Source organism: Lagopus leucura, unplaced genomic scaffold (genome assembly GCF_019238085.1).
Source record: "Lagopus leucura isolate 7727_CA_CO unplaced genomic scaffold, USGS_WTPT01 Super-Scaffold_100004, whole genome shotgun sequence".
NCBI lineage: Eukaryota > Metazoa > Chordata > Aves > Galliformes > Phasianidae > Lagopus > Lagopus leucura.
The window spans coordinates 47,036,337-47,042,568 of record NW_024962264.1 but is presented as its reverse complement, the minus strand read 5'-3'; positions in this window follow the sequence as shown (position 1 = coordinate 47,042,568).

The window sequence follows — 6,232 nt, the reverse complement described above, 5'->3', positions numbered from 1 at the left end:
TGTGCTGGTTGTAGCTGGCTCTTATATGAGCCCAGGGTGGCTCCACCCTGAGTCCACCCCTTCTAGTCATGTGAGGAGCACAGGCATATAATAGAAGAAAGCTAGAAAATCATGTTTCAGTGTCTTTGATCAATGCTTGTAGAGACAAGAATGTTATGCTCCACTTTTTTCCTTATGTGTATTTATATTTGTCTTTCTTTTTTGTTAACTTTCTTTAACTAAAATTTTAGAACAGCTTAAAGAAATGTAGTTCAGGTTTATTACAGTTTGTCCTCATTAATAATCCTTTCTAATGTTATCCTTGGATTTCTTTTTTTTTTTTTTTTTTTGTTCTAGTTTTTTTGGTAGTTCGGTGTGGTTTTTAATATTTTTTTCTGAAGATGCTGTAATCGTCAGAAGGCTGCTGCTGTGCGGGAGGTGCTGTGCTTCTCACTTCCGGCAGGGGGCGCCATGGTCACACGGAGCAGCCGAGGCTGCTCCACTCTCTCCAAACCGCTGGGACCTTCCCAGTTTTTTTTTTTATGGCCTTTTTAACTCTGCATTCAGAGCCATAGATAATTAGTTCCTGAAATACTCAATGTTAAGCATCCGCTGTTCTTAAAAGTTTTTATGTGCTACTTGTTTCTTTCCTTAAGCAGTTGGTACAGAGTAGTAATCACCAGACGTCTACTCCACTCAAAAACAAATAACAGAAAAACTCAATGGTATTTATAAAACGCTATATAATAAAACCTAAATAGTTATAAAGCAAGATATTATCGAGTGGAAGAATGAAATCCATATATGACATATGTAGCTAATTTCTTCTAATGTGTAGTATTTTATTTTTTTTTTTTAATTCTAACGGTATCCTTTGTGGTATTGATCATTCAGTCAGGCCAGACTGAAGCAGTAGCATGGACGTATGTTTGCACCTAGTTTGCAGCAAACTACTGGTGGGCATTTATCTGAATTAACTTGGTATTTACTGCAACATAATCCTAACCAGAAGCTTTCTGAATCCACTCAGCACCTAGATTTACAACCCATTGTCAAGTGTACCTTAGAAAAAGATTTTCCTGCAGTTTCTGAACTACCTAGGTCAATATTTTCCTGAAAGAGAAGATAAGGGCTTTTGTTCCACCTGGGGATGTTAAAGATAAACTGTGAAAACAGAGGAAACTGAAGCAAATTCTTCTCCCAGGAGAATTCTTTTTTAATTTCTCCAGACACTGGGGACTGTTTGTCCCCTGAGGCTGAGCTGTTCTCTGCTGACTGTATGTTTACATACATCTGTGGTTGTGTACATGCCTACTTCTTCAATTCTAGAGACAAAACAGCAGTCTATAGCTGAGCCCTGACTGTGAACTTTTCTCTTTAAATGCATAATCTTCCCTCCCCTCCGGGCTACTTATTCTGGTATGAGGATCAGGATGTCTCCTTTGGAAATTCAGCCATGTGCCTGGGGTAGATTCTATTCTTCTTATTCCCAAACTGAAGCCAGTCAAAACATCCATCAGATTGTAATGTCTAAAAGGTACGATTGCTCTCATGAGTTGGTTTGCATTATTTGGAATTTTGAGAGGTATGAATTGTTATGTATGCAATGTTAGGAAAGTGCTGAAGAAATTTATTTGTATGTCATAAACATACTGTAGCCTGTCTGTTTTTTACTGATCATGTGATGAAACATCATAGAATGACTTGGGTAGGAAAGGACCTCAAGGATCACCAAGTTCTAAGCCCCTGCCACAGGTAGGATTGCCAACTGCTAGATTGAGTGCTAGATCAGATTGCCCGGGCCCCATCCAACCTGGCCTTAAACACCTCTAGAGACAGGGCATCCTCTGTGGGCAACCTGTTTCACCACCTCATCACTCAGTAAGAAAATTCCTCTGACATCTAATCTATATATTTCCCTTCATTTAGTTTAATAATATTCACCCTTGTCATACCAATATCTACCCATGTAAAAAGTTTATTTCCCTCATGGAAACAATCAAGCAACATTTAAATATTAGGAGGCTGTGGTGATTTCTTCCTGCAGCCTTCTTTTCCAAGCTGAAGAAGCCCATGGGGTAAGAGAGGATATTTGGGTGACAAACCCTCCAGAAGGTATTTTATTATAATGAACAGTTTTAGCATATTTGATTGACTTATCTGATTTCTGTTGCTACCTCTCAAGCTGAAGGGATGCTGATCTGCAAGCAGATAAGTGGAAATACCTGAGGCCAGAATTGACCCTGACTCTTTGGTACTGCATCCTTTATTTCTTTAACAAAGTCCTTGTAAAGCCAGGCTTTCCAAATATGTATTATTTTTTGAAGATCTAAAAATACATAGAATGTAACCAATTTATATCAAAGCCCATAGCATGTATTCATATTAACAGCTCAGATAGCATTGTCCCAGAAGACAGAAGATGAAAAAGTGCAAATTTTAATTCACCTTAAGGATAGTGCAGTTTTGGGAAGGATAATAAATGTATGGTTTACACGATCTTTTTACTTTAAATATTATTTTTAGTGGGCAATCAGAGAGGCTTGAAGCTATGTCAGGAGCGACTACAGTAGGCATAGCATGTGGAAATAATCCATCACTCCAACATCTGTATCTTCTAGCAGTGTAGGCAGTCAAATCACAGTCGCTAGCTAGGAGAAGCAGGTGATGCAGGCAAATGCTACTGTTTGCTGAGCACTCAGTCCCTGGAGAAAAGATCTATCTGTCTGTGGATGTGAGAAGAAAGTGATTTGGTCACATCCAAACAACTCTCACAAACAGGGAGTTATGGTATGTCACAAATCTTTGGTTAAGGCTGTATGGAATATATGTGTATATCTCTCCGTTATCATTGTGTCATGCTTGAAGAGCATACTCATCTTCATTTCACATTCCTTTCATTCTTTTGCTCTTATGTGGCTTTACCATGCTTGAGGTCCTCTGTTAGGAAGGATAGAACCTTTCCTGATGTCAGTTTGAACTGCTTAGGCAACTGCTGAAGGTAGTTTTCAGCAATTAATTTCTCAAACTCCACATAAAACAGCTCCCAGTTTTTTTGGAGCTGCCATACTGATGCTGATTGTCATTTCAGCCTCCTTAAAATCAGGTTATTTTCATCATGTTAGGCAATGTGTATGACTGTGGCCCACTTTGTTTATGCCATATTTCGTCAGTGATTTTCTTGTTAGTGGAGAACTTATGCTTTGTGCTGAACTCTTCAGAAGTTTCAGGTTTGCCTATGCTTGGCAGTTTGTCTGATAATACCCAGAGTAGTATCTTCAGGTTGCTCTAGCACTCTTTCGGGATGTTTTGATAATACAGAAAGCAGGCTGCGTGTTACCTCCCACAGCTTTCTCTGAGGGGCACATCGGGATCAGAGGACATACTCAGAGGGTTTGGATGACCTGCAGACTTGTAAAGTATCTGAAGAGTTTTAGGTACAAAGTTTGACTTCTACTGCATACAAAACAGTGTTAAAATACTTTATGTTGATCCTGTTCTCACGTCAGCGCTTTTACCTTACAAGGCCTGAAGACTGGGCTTGTGGCAGTAGAACTGTGAATAGAAGCAAAATGGGGTACATTCCTATCAGATCTTAAAATAAGATAGTCTTGTCTTTGTGGATTAATGTATTCAGCAGTTTTCAAAATGTTTTCCTATTTTCCAATATTTGAATTTCAAAGGGTGCATATTTGTGAGTGATGAAAACACAAAACTTGTAGAAATGTTTCTTGCTGTGTGCTTTAAAATAATAGATCCAAAAAGTGAAAAACTGCTTTTATGACTGATGTCAACATTTTATTAGCTTTGTTGCTAAAATGACTGCCCTCCTGTGGCAGGAGTGAGCCTGTATGTCTAATTGCTTATTGTCACATCTACCTCTCTGTTTTACCTACCTCTGGTAGGGTTTCCAGCAGAGGAAATAAAAACTCATTTTCGTACTGAAACATACGATTCCACAAGGTAAATAAATGTAGGGAGTGTTCTGAATATGAATGATGGTTACAAAGTGTGATTTTTAGCTGTTGGTCTAGTTTGTGGCTTCAGCTGTTGTAACTTACGTATGGCGCGTAGGGCTCCTTGTGTTCAGATATTCAGTCTCATGCCTGTGTTGCTACAACTGACATCTGTTTCAGTAACTTGCAGCCAATGTTCCCCATGAGTTTTTGTAATTGCTGTTGGCAACTAACACAGCCAGAATATGTCTAGGAGTAGATGTTCCTGCTGATTTCAATTTAGGCAAGGCATGAATCCATAAACAAGTGACTTTAGAAGATAGAAATGGATGGAAAGAGTCATCTCTTAACTGATTCACTGACCTATGGTAAGAGAATACTAAGAATCATATAACTTCTTACATACAGAAAACCTCTTATGCTAAATGAAGGCCTTTTCTGGTAGTTTTGAAGATGCATCAACTGTTCTAATGAAGAATAAGGGACAGTTATTTTCATCTTTTCAGCTGTTTCCAATTCCAAAACAGATGGCACACAATGCTAAATTCCTTTTCCATCCGAAAGCTTCCTTCCCAGTAGCTCAAGTTAAGATGTCTCTCATGGGCTGCTGAGGTAGTCAAATCCCCCTGTTCTATTTCTGTACGTAGGAATTAGTCCTTTCACAAAGGATTTTGTTCTCCAGTCCAACTTTTTTCTTCATAAACTGCTTTTTGGAAATTCTGGCTGTTCATACTCTATAGCCTTTGTCCTCTTCAGCCATCCTGTAGCCAAGCAATGCTTTTTAGTGGATTTATATATGCTCAAAAACTGTATGAAACTTGTTATGCATACGGGTATAGAGGGAACAGGGAAAGTCTGGAAAACTTCAAGACCTAGCACAGAGAATCTCAGGAAAGGGGAGATGGAGTTAAATGAGGGATATTCTCCATAAGGGACCTATTCAGTGAGATGACAAGGGCTTAAGAGCTGTGCTTTGTCTTATAGTCTATGTATAGGTTTCCAAAAGCAACTGAACCATGTGATGGAGGAAGTATCCAAATGAATCTCTTTAATGCAAGTACAAAGTACTGTTTTTTCTGTTGTGGAAATAGTAAAAAATTATCCTGCTGTTCTTCCGCTTTCTCATATGCAGTACCTGCCCTACTGGGTTCTCTTCAGCATGCTTATCAGTGACAGATGATGGAATTGGGTGTCCCCTCAGAAAGTTGGCAGGTGGCACTAAGCTGAGCAGTGCAGCTGATACAATGGGGAGAAGGGAAGCCATCCAAAGGGACCTGGACAGGCTGGAGAGGTGGACCCATGTGAACCTAATGAGGTTCAGCAGGGCCAAGTGAAAGACTTGAGGCAATCCCAGGTATTTACACAGACTGGGGAAAGATTTCCTTGAGAGTAGCCCTATGGAAAAGGATTTCAGGAGACCTCATTATGGCCTTCCAGTACTTTAAGGGAGAATATAAATCAGAGGGGGAACAACTGCTTATGTGAGTTGATAGCAATAGGGTAAGGAGGGGAGGTTTTAAACTAAGGTTGGAGATTTGGTTAGATAAAAAGAGGAAGATTTTCACTCAGGGCGGTGATGTGCTGGAACAGTTTGCTCAGAGAGGTTGTGGATACCCCGACCCTGGAGGCATTCAAGGCCAGGCTGGATGTGGCTCTGGGGCAGTCTGATCTAGTGGTTGGTGACTGCACATAGCAGGGGGATTGAAACTAGACGATCCTTTTGAACCCAGGCCATTCTATGACTGTGAAGACAACATGCTGGGCTAGATAGATCTTTGGTTTGTTGCAGGAAAGTTGTTCTTTGCTCTAATGAAAAATGGAATTTGCTGGCTTGCAAACTTATCTACAGATGGGAAGCATTCCTGACAAAGTGTCAGACAGTTGAGAAGATGATGCTAGTCAATTCTGCAGGAAAGTAGTGTGGACTGAAAATAAAAAAGAAAATATGAAAAAAGAAAGTAAAGGTGGCCTTTCAGTGAGAAACCTTCTTCTCTCTTGTAGTCTTACGTACTAAGAAGCTGCTGTTTCCAGGCAGTTGTACAGAAAGAATTTTTTTGATAATTTCTCCTTGAAATATGTTTTCTTTCTTAACATCCTTTGACTTTGTTTCTGTCTAGTTCTTAAGATAGAAATATGCCATGTAAAGTATATCATATTGGAGAAGTTTTGTTAAATCCTTGAAGGGTGCATCATTTTTTTTCAAATAGCTGAGACCTTTGTCATATCTTTTGGAGACTGAAAGCTTCATAGAGCATGTGGGTTTTTTTGTACATGAGTTGAACATTTTCTGGTGTCAG